Raw genomic sequence first — 13,875 nt, 5'->3', positions numbered from 1 at the left:
TTGCGCATTACTTTGCTAGGATGTGAGATGAGTGAAATTGTGCAGAATCTGAACATTCTTTGGCATTGCCTTTCTTTGGGATTGGAATGAAAACTGACCTTTTCCAGCCCTGTGGCCTGCTTAGTGGAAATCCTTGGCTCATAACAAAATTTACAGATTCTGGTATACTTATGTTTAGCATTGTACTTTGAAAAAAATCATGGTTGTTTAATTTTCAAAAATTGGAGTGACAAACACAAAACAACACACACACACACACACAAACCACAGTTGAGTAATGATGGCCAATAGCTTTGTGACATTCCATAGGCAGAGTTCTCTCCCTTTGTCCATATGAGCCATTTCAAACATACCTGTGTGCATTTTAGTGGCTCAGGCATATCTAGCTCTTGGGAATCCCTGGACTGTAGCCCACCAGACTTCTCTGTCCATGCGATTTTCCAGACAAGATACTGGAGTGAGTTGCCATTTCCTTCTCCAGGGGATCTTCCCAGCCCAAGGATCAAACCTGGGTCTCCTGTATTGCAGGTAGATTCTTTACTGTCTGAGCCACCAGAGAAGCCCTCAAACATTCTTAAGTTTTACATTAGAGTGATCCTCCTCTCTCACCAACTCTTTTTTCAATGATGTTGTCTGATAAGCCACAAAGAAATTAGAAGGCATAGACTGAGACTGTTCTCAACCTCCTGGCATCCAACTTGAGAACAAAGATTTCTTTATGCTCAGTTTCTCCTGCATTTCTCCTTTTTAACTGGGTCAACTAACTGTAAAATCTTCAAGGTGATTTAATTTGTCTTGTATTCTGGATCTCATTGGCATTAGCTCTATCAGAAACTGCACTCTCTCAATCACCTTCCAAATCCTTATCTCGGAGTAGTTTTTCATTCTGCTTTTGGTTTGTTCAATTGTCTGATACCCTCCTCTAAATTCATTTGATACTTATCCATTGCATCTATTAACTTCTCAGCTCCAAAGCTATTCTTCTTGAATGAGTTTACCACAAAGTATTTCATCACTTTTTACACCCACTCTGCTGTTTATTAATCTCTGGCTTACTATTGAAATAAAACTCCTTTGAATGACATCTCAGATAAATTCTTCATATTTAAAATTCTTCCTATTTAAAGTTAATTGACTTATAATTAGTTTTATTCTACTTGATATATTGAAAATATGGATACATCTGATGACTATATTCTTGAAATACTCTCCTTGGGTTCAATGACACTATATTACTTTTCTATTTATATATCTGGCCTTTATTTAGTATCATATGCATGCTCCTATTTTTTATCCTTAAGCATTAATATTTTTATACTCATTTAATTCTAATTTTTAACTTACTTTGTGTAACTTGATTGATTTTTAGCCTTCAACAATAACAGTTGTTCAACAATATCAATGTTCAACTATTTTCATTTCATAAGTGAATTGAGGGGCATACCTGATATAAATTTTTACTTCCTACTTTCCCTGGAAATCCTTGACTCATATGAAATATACATTTTCTGGTATCCTCATGTTTAGCATTGTGCTTTGGAAAAAAATCATGGTTATTTAACTTAAAAAAATTGGAGTGAACATGTGTGTAGTTTCTTCTTTAAAAAACCACAAGCCATAAGTTGTACTCAAGTATCCAAATGCCTAATTAGTATCTACTTACACGCCTTGCAAATTCTTCAGTATGAACATGACTAAAACTATCTTCATTGTTCCAGTTTTAGTGAATAACTTTTGCCTTTCCATAAGTTGCCAATGCCAAGAACCTGAAACTCGTTTTTGAAGCTTACCTTAAGACGAGGGACTAACACTTTCGCTTTAACTTTTTACATTTATATATGCAATAGACTTCCTAGGTGCTGGTGGTAAAGAACCTGCCATCACAGGAAATCTAAGAGATGCAGGTTCTTTGGCTCTGGAAGATCCCCTGGAGGAGGGTGTGACAACCCACTCCAGTAGTCTTGCCTGGAGAATCTCTTGGACAGAGGAGCCTGCAGGCCTACAGTCCATAGGATCCTATGGAGTTGGACATGACTGAACGACTTAGCACACATGCACGTCAAGCTCAATAAAATCAGCCACTGAGTCTTGTAAACATAATTTATGTCCACCATAAATACCGCTGCTAAGTCGCTTCAGTCATGTCCGACTCTGTGCGACCCCAGAGACGGCAGCCCACCAGGCTCCCCCATCCCTGGGATTCTCCAGGCAAGAACTGGACACCCATAAATATCTCCTGCAATAGCCTTGTTATATTCCCTAAGCAGTGTTCTCTTCTTTCTCCACATCTTCTACTTGGTTATGCTCCCATTTATTCTCTGTGTGCAGACACAGTTAGCTACTTAAAATCAAACTTGGCTATGAAATCCACTTTACCTTTCTTTATAACAAAAATATTTGGGACTTCAATCCAATGTCAGCTCCTCCAGTGTCTGGAGTTCCTGAGCTTCAGTATAATTTTGCTAAAGCATTAGGGCTGGTGTGATTTGCTTTTCATTTTCTGTTCAGAGGAAACAGGAAAGTAAATCAAGGTTATGTCACTATTGGCTTCTGAAGTTCAGACCTCAATAACACGTTTTTCTCACTCAACAAATTCTCTCATCCCATTCTGTGATGTATCCCTAGCCAACATACTGGTTCTCAAGTACCAACTTAGATTTCTTGAAAGAAGATGTACTGTGTGCTCAGTCACTCAGTCATGTCCAATTCTGCCACTCCATGGACTATAGATCACCAGGCTCCTCTGTCCAAGGAAATTTCCAGGCAAGAATACTGGAGTGGGTTGCCATCTCTTCTTCCAGGAAATCTTCCCAACCCAGGGATTGAACCCACATTTCCTGTGTGTCCTGCATAGCAGGCGGATTCTTTACCACTGAGCCACCTGGGAAGCTCAGAGAGGAGAATAAAACTTTTAAGATATCTTTTCTGTTAGAACAGATAAGTTTGACTCTGTGGGAGCAATAATATGTGTAGGGGTTAACTATTTCATGCTCCCTTTCTGCGTATGAAGTTAACCATTGAACAATGCAGAGGTAAGTGACATTACCTGTGTGACTGAGAATCTGCTTACAACTTATACTTGGCCCTCAGTATTATTAGTCCTTCAAATCCTAGTGCTATCATATCAGCTGTTCTATGCCCACAGATTCAACCAACCTTGAAGAGAGTAGTACTACAAAGTGCATTTAATGAAAAAATCTGTGTACAAGTGGACTTACGGTTCAAACATGTGTTTTTCAAGGGTCTGCTGTGTACAGCACACTGGCATTTCATCCCATGGTGACAGTCAGTGAAACGCCTTTCTACCAGAACTCCAAGTGGAAAGTGGAGCACCAATAAATTTCTATTAATTTTTAGCAACAATGTGATTGAATAAAACTTTTCTCAATTTATTTTCTACTGCTTTCAATGTTTTTCTTTCCAAGTGTGTGTTCTCTTTCTTACTGGTGGGATATTTGTTCATATCATATTCTGTGACTCTTCTGAGCCCACTGTCAAAGCAACAATACCAGAACAGTTTATTCAAGACTATTTCAATAGGAGTGAGAGGCCAGGACTCAAAACAGCTCGGTCTGAAACAAAGGGCTAGAGAGTTTTTAAGAGCTGGGATGATAAACTTCAAAGGTCATCAGTGTCAGTTAATTTGTTGATTGCCACTCCTCCAAAAAAAGGAAAAGGAAAAGGAAAACTTTCTTCATGACAGGAGGTAGCTTTACAAGTTGTGGCAAGATACCCAGAGACATTAGCTCTTATCTTCCCATAGACACTGGTAGCCAGAGACTCTATCTTCCTTGATTATTGTATTTTAAAGAGAAAGTTCTCTTGAGAGATGCTCCTGGACTGTAAATCTGACAAGAAGGTTTTTACCAAGATTTACATCTCAAAGGGATTTTTATTACATACTTTTTGAAGTAAATGCTCTAAGAAAAGAGAGGTCAGAGGACCTGCTATCAGGAAGAAGCTGGTAGATAATTTAGTCTGAGGGGAACAGGAAGGCCTTCTTGGACACTACCCATCATGGCTTTTAATACATCAGGAAAAATGGAAATTTAGAAAGTCTGCTTTTCTCTGAACAAACATTTCCTTTCATATCTTATAGTGAATTAAGAGAAATAAAAATTATCTTTTTCCTTTTCTTGCTTTTATTAAACTGTAATTTCAAAGAAAATTAGCAGATGGAGGGAGAGAAATTATGCAAAAAAATAACAAAAAAGAGTAGGATTTTATAATTTAAAATAATTATCTTTTTACAAAAGTCTACTTGTTTCTATACTCTTATTATAATTACTTGTTCAGTAATCTCTCTTCTAATTCTGATGTAAATCCTATAAGACCAACCTAGACAACATATTAAAAATCAGAGACATTACTTTGCTGACAAAGGTCCGTGTAGTCAAAGCTATGGTTTTTCCAGTAATCATGTATGGATGTGAGAGTTGGACTATAAAGAAAGCTGAGCACCCAAGAATTGATGCTTTTGAACTGTGATGTTGGAGAAGACCCTTGAGAGTCCCTTGGACTGCAAGGAGATCCAACCAGTCCATTCTAAAGGAAATCAGTCCCGGGTGTTCTTTGGAAGGACTGATGCTGAAGCTGTAACTCCAATACTTTGGCCACCTTATAAGAAGAACTGACTGATTGGAAAAGACCCTGATGCTGGGAAAGATTGAAGGCAGGAGGAGAAGGGGATGACAGAGGATGAAATGGTTGGATGGCATCACCAACTCGATGGATGTGAGTTTGAGCAAGCTCCAGGAGTTGGTGATGGACCGGGAAGCCTGGTGTACTGCAGTCCGTGGGGTCATAAAGAGTCGGACACGAATGAGAGACTGAACTGACCTGCAACACTAGGAGGGCCAGGACTATCTTGTCTTCTTTTTTTAAAAAAAAAAAAAAAAAAAAACTAACCCAAAGTCTGAAATAGAGTAGTTACTTCAAAAATATTAAAGAATAGATGAATGAATCATTGAACTTGCAGAGATATCCTGAGGGAGAGTTCAGTGTGAGATACCTATTTTAAACATATTAAGACACAAACATTTGCTTGCCTCTCTCCCTACTTTCCCCCCAGTGCTATTAGAATACTAGGCTTCATTTTGATTAATCTTTTGTGTCTGAAATACCAGAACTCTGGCAGCTTCATCTATTTATTTTCAAATTGTAATTTTCTTAGTCCCTATTTTATGACAGATTATTTGACAATTTTTTTGACAAAGTACAACATAATAATCTCACAGATCCAAACACCTATACTCATGAGAATATTGTCTTTCTTATTTCTGAATTTTAAACATCTCATAGCACATTTTTAAAGTCACAGCAGAAGAAAACGTAACTTGCTCTGCCTTGAATGGCTGGATCTGAGACAGCATCTTGAGAAAAAGTCTTAACAGGTATACTATGGCAAGCATCAAATATTCTAATTAGACATGATGAAAATGTTATATTGTATCTATAGGGAAATGTCTAAGCAAATACCTATTAATTCTAAGCACTCTTTTAAGATTGGACTGCAAATTTAAGAAATAACAGTATGAGATACCTAGTTACATTTACTTTTAAGATGAACAATAAATGTCAATATTAGTACATTCAATTCAATATTTGGCATACTTTTGTACTTTTTATATTGTTCCTTTTTGTTATTTAATTTGAAATTAAAATTTACTTGGATGTCTTGTGTCTTATCTGGCAGCTTTGCTTAAGATGAATATCCAGATAATCAGTCTTCTGTAAAGTGATTCAACAAAGAGTAAAATTTTCAGAGTCAAACTAATAAAGGATACTGTGATCTAGTAAATTAAAATGAATCAGCTTGATGATTTAAAAATGAAGGACAAGAATATTTTTTATATATTTTTTCCTGATCATAAATGTTTTTTAGGAAAGCTAGTTATCCTTCATTTTTCTGTTTGTACTGAATTTAATAATATTCTGGAGGATATTGGATAATACTGTGTAGTCTTGAAATTGCTGCTGTATTGTTCTGATTCATAAAATATACAATTGATCAATCCTCTATAAGAAATGGATTTCCAGTATCTTTTTTATTCCTTTTTCATTGTTTTCAATATATTCTCGAGATAAGTAATATTTCATGGGAAAATATTTACCTTATACAAATGTCCATATTTTCATTAGCTATAGAATAGTTAACAAAGACAGGTATTAAAAATAAATTTCTGATTTTTCTCTATTTTTAACTCATTTACTTCAAGTGCTTTATGTTAATACAAGAGTACATCAGGGATATAACAACATTTAAAAATATTAAAGACAATGATTATATTCATTCAAGTATTGAGGTACATGTATGTATGTGTATGTCATATGAACCTAACACAGCAAATGAAAGAGTGATTTAACACTATCACTTATACAGAAAAAAAAGGGGTTCTTTCATACTTGCACCCAAGTAAAGTAATGAAATTTTTGGTGCTGAAAATATCAACCATTTAAAAAAATTAGATGCTTTAAATATACTTAGATTCTGCAACTTGGAAGATGAAGCTTAATAACATCATGTAACACAGTAAATTCGGAGAAGGCAATGGCACCCCACTCCAGTACTCTTGCCTGGAAAATCCCATGGATGGACGAGCCTCGTGGGCTACAGTCCGTGGGGTCACTAAGAGTTGGACATGACTGAGCGACCTCACTTCCACTTTTCACTCTCATGCGTTGGAGAAGGAAATGGCAACCCACTCCAGTGTTCTTGCCTTGAGAATCCCAGGGATGGGGGAGCCTGGTTCGCTGCTGTCTATGGGGTCGCACAGAGTCGGACACGACTGAAGCAACTTAGCAGCAGCAGCAGCAACACAGTAAATTAACCAATCCTTTAAAATAAATTTAGTTAATTTCACTTCCTTATGCTCTTGAGAGCAAATAACCTTTAGATTTCCCTTCAAAGTTGGGAAAATATAAGCTATGATGCTTTCCATGATTAGAAGACAGCCCACTCTTTCCCTTATTTCTCTCCATAGTGTGAGATAACATTTGTGCATACTTTCTCAATGAAGTGACATGCTTCCATTTATTGTAAGGTCCAATTATGCATAAGCACTGGTATGGTCTCCTGAAATTAATATACATTTGTGCATATTCACTTAAGCAATGTTTCCGCAATGGCACACCAGAAAATGTCCCTTCCACAAGACTTTCTGTTGTCTAGAAGCACCACTAATTCCTTGGTGATAAAAATAATTCTGTAGTGAAAAATCTTATTTCAGACTACAAGGAATTTTCGAAGCATAACACTTATTGTTCCAAATACTTGCCAAGAATTATGAATTCTCACATCTTTGGAGAATTTCAGATAATTTATATAGTTAGAATTCTCAAGAATTGCTAAAGAAAAAGAAGAAAGGGCACAAGAGAAACTCCAAGAGTTATGATTTAAGCAAATATGTCGTATTGATCAGGGCTTTTGAGGGTAAGAAGACCCAGGAGGAAGCACGGTTAAAGACAAGTACGATCAGGTATTGTGTTTCAGCAACTTTGCTTTTAAGATATCTGTTAAATATTTGGTATGATTTATGCTTGCGTTTTAAAGGTATACTTATTTACTTATTTATTTATTGGCTGTGCTGGATCTTCGTTGCTGTGTGGGCTTTTCTGTAGTTGCGGTTTCTCATTGTGGTAGCTTCTCTTGTTGCGGAGCCTGGTCTCTAAAGAATGTGGGATTCAGTAGTTGTGGCCTGAGGGCTCACTAGTTCCAGTTCCAGGGCTCTATGCCCAGGCTTAATAGTTGTGACAAATGGGTTTAGTTGCTTTGTAACATGTAGGATTTTCTTGGATCAAGGCTGCAACCTGTCTTCACCTGCATTGGTAAGCAGATTCTTTACCACTGAGCCCCCAGGGAAGCTCTATGTTTGCATTTTTGCTTGACCTATACCAAGAGATTAAGTTTTCCTCCACCCCCCCCCCCGACAGTGAAGTGCTTTTTCAAATTTTTCATCCACTCCTTGGCAAAGGTATCTGGTAATATTGTTTGTTATCACTGAATAATTTAGATTTTCTTAGATAAGTTATTTACAAGGTATTCCTATAGAGGGAAAGATTCCAGAGAGACTTCTCCAGTCTAGTTGGGATACACAACACAGAAATTTTCTTTTCAGCTGCTTCAAAGGCAAAATTATTTTCAAGTGTCTTTTATCTGTGCATGTAAGCATAAGCTTGTCTTCTCTTTCTTTGCCAATTTACTCAAGGGGTTGAGAGCAAAAATAAATGTGACTGTTACTTTCTAACATTGGATTCTCTCCATTGAAATTTCTTTGAGACTTGCTCTCTTTCTTTTCATGATTCCTATGCAAATGATATTGCTTTTTACAACTGTAATATATATTTCATAGCACATCTCCTAATTTTGCCCACAGTGGAGTTTGTAGTTGGTTCTCCTTTCTCCTATAAGCTTCAGAACATTTTTGGAGAGAAAAGGGAAAATGCTTTGGTTCAGAGTTTGCTTATGGTGAAAAGAATGCATAATCATCTCTGAGTTTATAGTATTGTGAATAAAAAATGCAACCTACCTACATATTTTAATAACCAGTTGGGCCTAAGTACAATTTAAATGTTTAAATATACACATACATACATGATATGGACTTTTGAAAGCTGTGCTGTGCTGTGCTTAGTCGCTCAGTCCTGTCTGAATCTTAGAGATCCCATGGACTATAGCCTGACAGGCTCCTCTGTCCATGGGGATTCTCCAGGCTAGAGTACTGGAGTGAGCTGTCAGGCTTTCCTTCAGGGGATCTTCCCCACCCAGGGACAGAACCCAGGTCTCCTGAATTGCAGGCAGATTCTTTACCATCTGAGCCACTAGGGAAGCCCAAGAATACTGGAGTGGGTAGCCTATCCCTTCTCCAGAGGATTTTTCTGACCCAGGAGTCAAACTGGGGTCTCATGTATTGCAGGCAGATTCTTTACTAGCTGAGCTACCAGGAAAGCCCATTTTGAAAGCTACAACAATAATATTATACATTGAAAGCTGCAATAAATATAAAAATCCTCAGTTTTTCTCTTAAGGCCATACTCCTCTGCACAGTTGTGACTCACCCTAAGTCTTCACAAGTCAAAGTGGACATCTCTTGATAGCAATTCAGATTTTCATGTAATTCAAGAGGAGATGACGGCACAGAAAATACATACTTTTAATCAAGAAATTGTAAAAAAATACACAAGCATATATACATACAATAAAATGTTAATATTAAGATTATGTCAGCAACATGGTTTGTATTCTGGCTTGCAGATTTAATAGTTCTTTGACACTGAGCATGAAATATTACAATGGTTTTAGAAACACATGTTTTATAATAAAGAAATAATAGGGTTAAAGGTAGGATAATGTCACATATTATTAAATAAATAGAAAAATGGTATCTATGTGAAACATTATCTATATACATTTCCTCACAGAATCTTTCCAAAGTCAAAACAGGTGATGGTAGTGACAATGGTAACAGGGATACATTTGAAGCAAACTGTCAATAAGGCAATGACTAAACTATTTACCATACTATGGAATATTATGAAATTACATCCAAAGACACTAAAATGATGGATAGTAAGTCTCCTATGTATGAACCTTCAAGTTGCAAGTTTTCAAGGATTGGATGTGTGTTCACATGTCCAATCATGTGAGTGCAATTTTTTCAAGTGGCTGTACTTTTGTGTATTGGACGGTGTAGTACTGTGTAGAGTACAGTAATAAAGCAAGCCCAGGATATCTGGAAGCAAGCAATTGTCTTTACTTGAGAAGGCATTGTTAGTTTTTGAGACATAGGACTCAAAGATTGGTCTATACATGAAACTTGCAGCAGCCATTAAGGATGTAATCCAGTGCTACTCTGTCATCTATAATAAGGAAAAAAGAGCTACTACCCAGACAGCACTGGATCATTTTTTCAATAGGGCACATAGAATTGAATACATAAAGGATCTAGAACCTGTTCCATCAACAACAGGTGTTAATGAAATTGCAGCTTGCTCTACAGATCTTAGTTTCTTGGGCTCTAAAATCACTGCAGATGATGACTGCAACCATGAAATTAGAAGACGCTTGCTCTTTGGAAGGGAAGTAAGGACAAACCTAGACAGCATATTAAAAAGCAGAGACGTTACTTTGCCGTCAAAGATCCATCTAGTCAAAGCTATGGCTTTTCCAGTAGTCATGTAGGGATTTGAGAGTTGGACCATAAAGAAGGTTGAGTGCCAAATAATTGATGCTTTCACATTGTGGAGCTGGAGAAGACTCTGGAGAGTCTCTTGGACTGAAAGGAGATCAAACCAGTCAATGCAAAAGGAAATCAACTCAATATTCATTGAAAAGACTGATGCTGAAGCTGAAGCTTCAATATTTGGGCCACCTGGTTGCAAAGAATTGACACACTTGGAAAAGACCTTGATGCTAACAAAAGGAGAAAGAGGGCAACCGAGGATGAAATTATTAGACAGCATCATTGACTCAATGGACATAAATCTGAGCAAACTCTAGGAGATTGTGAAGGACAGAGCCTGGTGTGCTACAGTCCATGTGGTCGCAAAAGAGTTGGAGATGACTTAGTGACTGAACAACAACTCTGTCTCCTAAATCTGAGGATCCTTCAGCTCTTATCATTTACTTCCACTACCTCCTCCAGTCAGTAACTCTTCTTGCCTTTTCACTGATGCCAGCACCTGTTTGCCAGTTGTTGTATTGTACTGCTGTACTTTTCAAGGTACTGTGCTGTAAGGTTACAGATATACTTTTTTAATTTTTTTGCATTAGTTTTTTATGTGTTATTTGTGTGAAAAGAATTATGAGCTTATTACAATACACTACTATATAGCTGATTGAGTTAGTTGGATACCTAGGCTAACTTTTGGGGACCTATGAACAAATTGGACTTATGAATGTACTCTTAGAATAGAGTGCTATTTAACCCTCGCTTCATACATGTGTTCAGTAGGTTCTACATCACCTTTGGTTTTTGCTGTTTTCCAAAAACTTTTCAGATTTATTATTTACTTACTATTTTTCTACACACTTATTTAAATATTGTTATTAAAAACACCTAAATTGTCGTGGGGAATTTCTGGGAGAACTTCAGTGGAGGTATGTCCAGGTAGTTGCAAGTGGTGCTATATAAAGGAGTGGGGCTTCCCATTTGTTTATGCTATGGAGTTACAGTTCATAATCCAATCTCCAATGCTCAGTCGTGTCGGACTGTTTGTGACCCCTGTGGTCTGTAACCAGCCAAGCCCCTCTGTCCATGGGATTTTCCTAGCAAGAATAATGGAGTGGGCTGGCATTTCCTCCTCCAGGGCCTCTTCCTGACCCCGGGATCAAACCCGCATCTCCTGAGTCTCCTACTTAGCACTGAGCTGGGAAGTTGAACAGTTTATAATGGTCAACACACCCTTGTAAAACTGAGACTTTTCAGACAGTGAAAATCACTTAGTCATGTCCAACTCTTTCTGAACCCATGGACTATAGAGTCCATGGAATTCTCTAGGCCAGAAGACTGGAGTGGGTAGCCTTTCCCTTCTCCAGGGGATCTTCCCAACCCAGAGAGCAAACCCAGGTCTCCTGCATTGCAGGTGGATTCTTTACCAGCTGAGCCACAGGGAAGCCCATAACAGACAGACTGTGTGTTAAAATTGTTTTCAAAATAATGCTAAGACTTTTTTGCCTTTTTATTGAATTGATATTTTCACTGATGGTATAAAAGTAACTGTGGGTAAAAATTACTGGTGCCTTACTATGAATCACACTGCTGACATAATAATGAGTTAACAGTCACTCCATTCTTCACTTGGCACACCTGTATAGAAAAAGGAGAAGAAGGGGGAGGAGAGGATGCAGCAGCAGAAGTGGAACTGGTTTCAATTATTTTTTGTAGCAGTGAAAAACCCTCAACTCTTGGGTAGACATACTGTTAATACATTGAGTGATGAAATAGAATTCACATATTACATATTTTCCTACCCTAATAGCTCAGACAGTAAAGAATTTATCTGCAATGCAGGGAATCTGGGTTAGATATCTGGATCAGGAAGATCACCTGGAGAAGGGAAAGGCAACACACTCCAGTCTTCTTGCCTGGAGAATTCTATGGAGCCTGATGGGCTACAGTCCATGGGGTCGTAAAGAGCTGGGCACTGACTGAGCAGCTAACACTTTCTTACCGAAGAACAACTGTCTCTCAAGAAAAATACACTTCTGTGATTGTTTGGACTGCAAACTGAGTTTTTTTTTTTTTTTTAACAAAACACTTTTTATTTGAAAGAATGACTGCCATACAAACTATTCAGATTTTGTATTGGAAGATCTGTAGAATTCGCTAAACCATTACTTTTAAAATGACCCACACATGAACCTAAGAGCCTCTTGATAAAAGTGAAAGAGGAGAGTGAAAAAGCTGGCTTAAAACTCATCATTCAGAAAACCAAGATCATGCCATCTGGTCCCATCACTTCATGGCAAATAGATGGGGAAACAATGGAAACAGTGAAAGACTTTATATTTTGGGGCTGCTGTGGATGGTGACTGCAGCCATGAAATTAAAAGATATTTGCTCCCTGGAAGAAAAGCTATGACAAACTTAGTGTATTAAAAAGCAGAGACTTTACTTTGCCTACAAAGGGTCATATGGTCAAAACCATGATTTTTCCAATAGTCATATACAGATGTGAGAGTCATATACAGATGTAAGAGTTGGACAATAAAAAAAGACTGAGCACTGAAGAACTGATGCCTTCGAATTCTGGTGCTAGAAAAGACTCTTGAGAGTCCCTTGGACTAAAGATCAATCGTAAAGGAAATAAACCCTGAATATGCACTGGAAGGACTGATGCTGAAGCTGAAGCTCTAATACTTGGGCCACCTGATGTGAAGAGCCGACTCTGGAAAAAGACCCTGATGCTGGGAAAGATTGAAGTCAGGAGGAGAGGTGGAGGACAGAGGATGAGATGGTTGGATAGCATCACTGTCTCAATGGATGTGAGTTTGAGCAAGCTCCGGGAGTTGGTGAAGGACAGGAAAGCCTAGCGTGCTGCAGTCCATGGGGTCGCAAAGAGTCGGACATGACTGAGCGACTGAACAACAACACATGATTTAAAGATTCATTAAAAATGCAAGACAGAATATTGCTTTTAAAATTATAATCTGGAAAGTCTTTTGATATGTTTTCAGATTCCATATTAAAACGAAACTTTAATAAATTAACAGTATTGAATTTGGGTATAGTATCAAAATAATTATAGTATCTGATAAAGTTTTAAAAATCCTCCTACCCTTTTCAGCTGTGTATCTCTGTGAGGCTGGATTATCTTTGTGTACTACAAATTGAATAAGATAGGCAGTGTATTAGAACAAAAGTAGACATGAAAGTCTCGCTGTCATGTACTAAGTCAGACTTAAGTTTTGAGTCAAATTAAAGAGATATGACCCAGAGATTTGACAAAGACAATCAATTCTAACTGCTAGTTTTAACACTAGGTTTAGAACCAGTCCCTTAGTTATTTCTGCATGCCTAAGATCCCTACCTGGAAATGCATGAATTTTGCAGGGCTATTTCTATGAGTCATGTATTTCCCTTTCTTCCTGTATTAGATGGACTAATTATATTGCAGAAACTTGTACTATAGCTGTAAAGACTTTTTATTTTAACACTGTATGTTGATCAGTGGCACAATGTAAAATAAGGCAAGGTAAAGGAGTAGAGATTGAAAGTATACCCTTTTAAGCTAGATGAACAGAAACTGCTTCTCTGAATAGGTGACAATTGTGTGAATAAGCTGGGGAAGAACCTAACTGGAAGAGGAGGCCAGTACATACATGACATGTTAGATGAAGAAAAAGAAGGCTCAGCTGCATAGCACAAAATTAAA

This window comes from Bos javanicus, chromosome 20 (assembly GCF_032452875.1).
Source record: "Bos javanicus breed banteng chromosome 20, ARS-OSU_banteng_1.0, whole genome shotgun sequence".
Lineage (NCBI taxonomy): Eukaryota > Metazoa > Chordata > Mammalia > Artiodactyla > Bovidae > Bos > Bos javanicus.
This window is presented reverse-complemented; position numbering follows the sequence as displayed.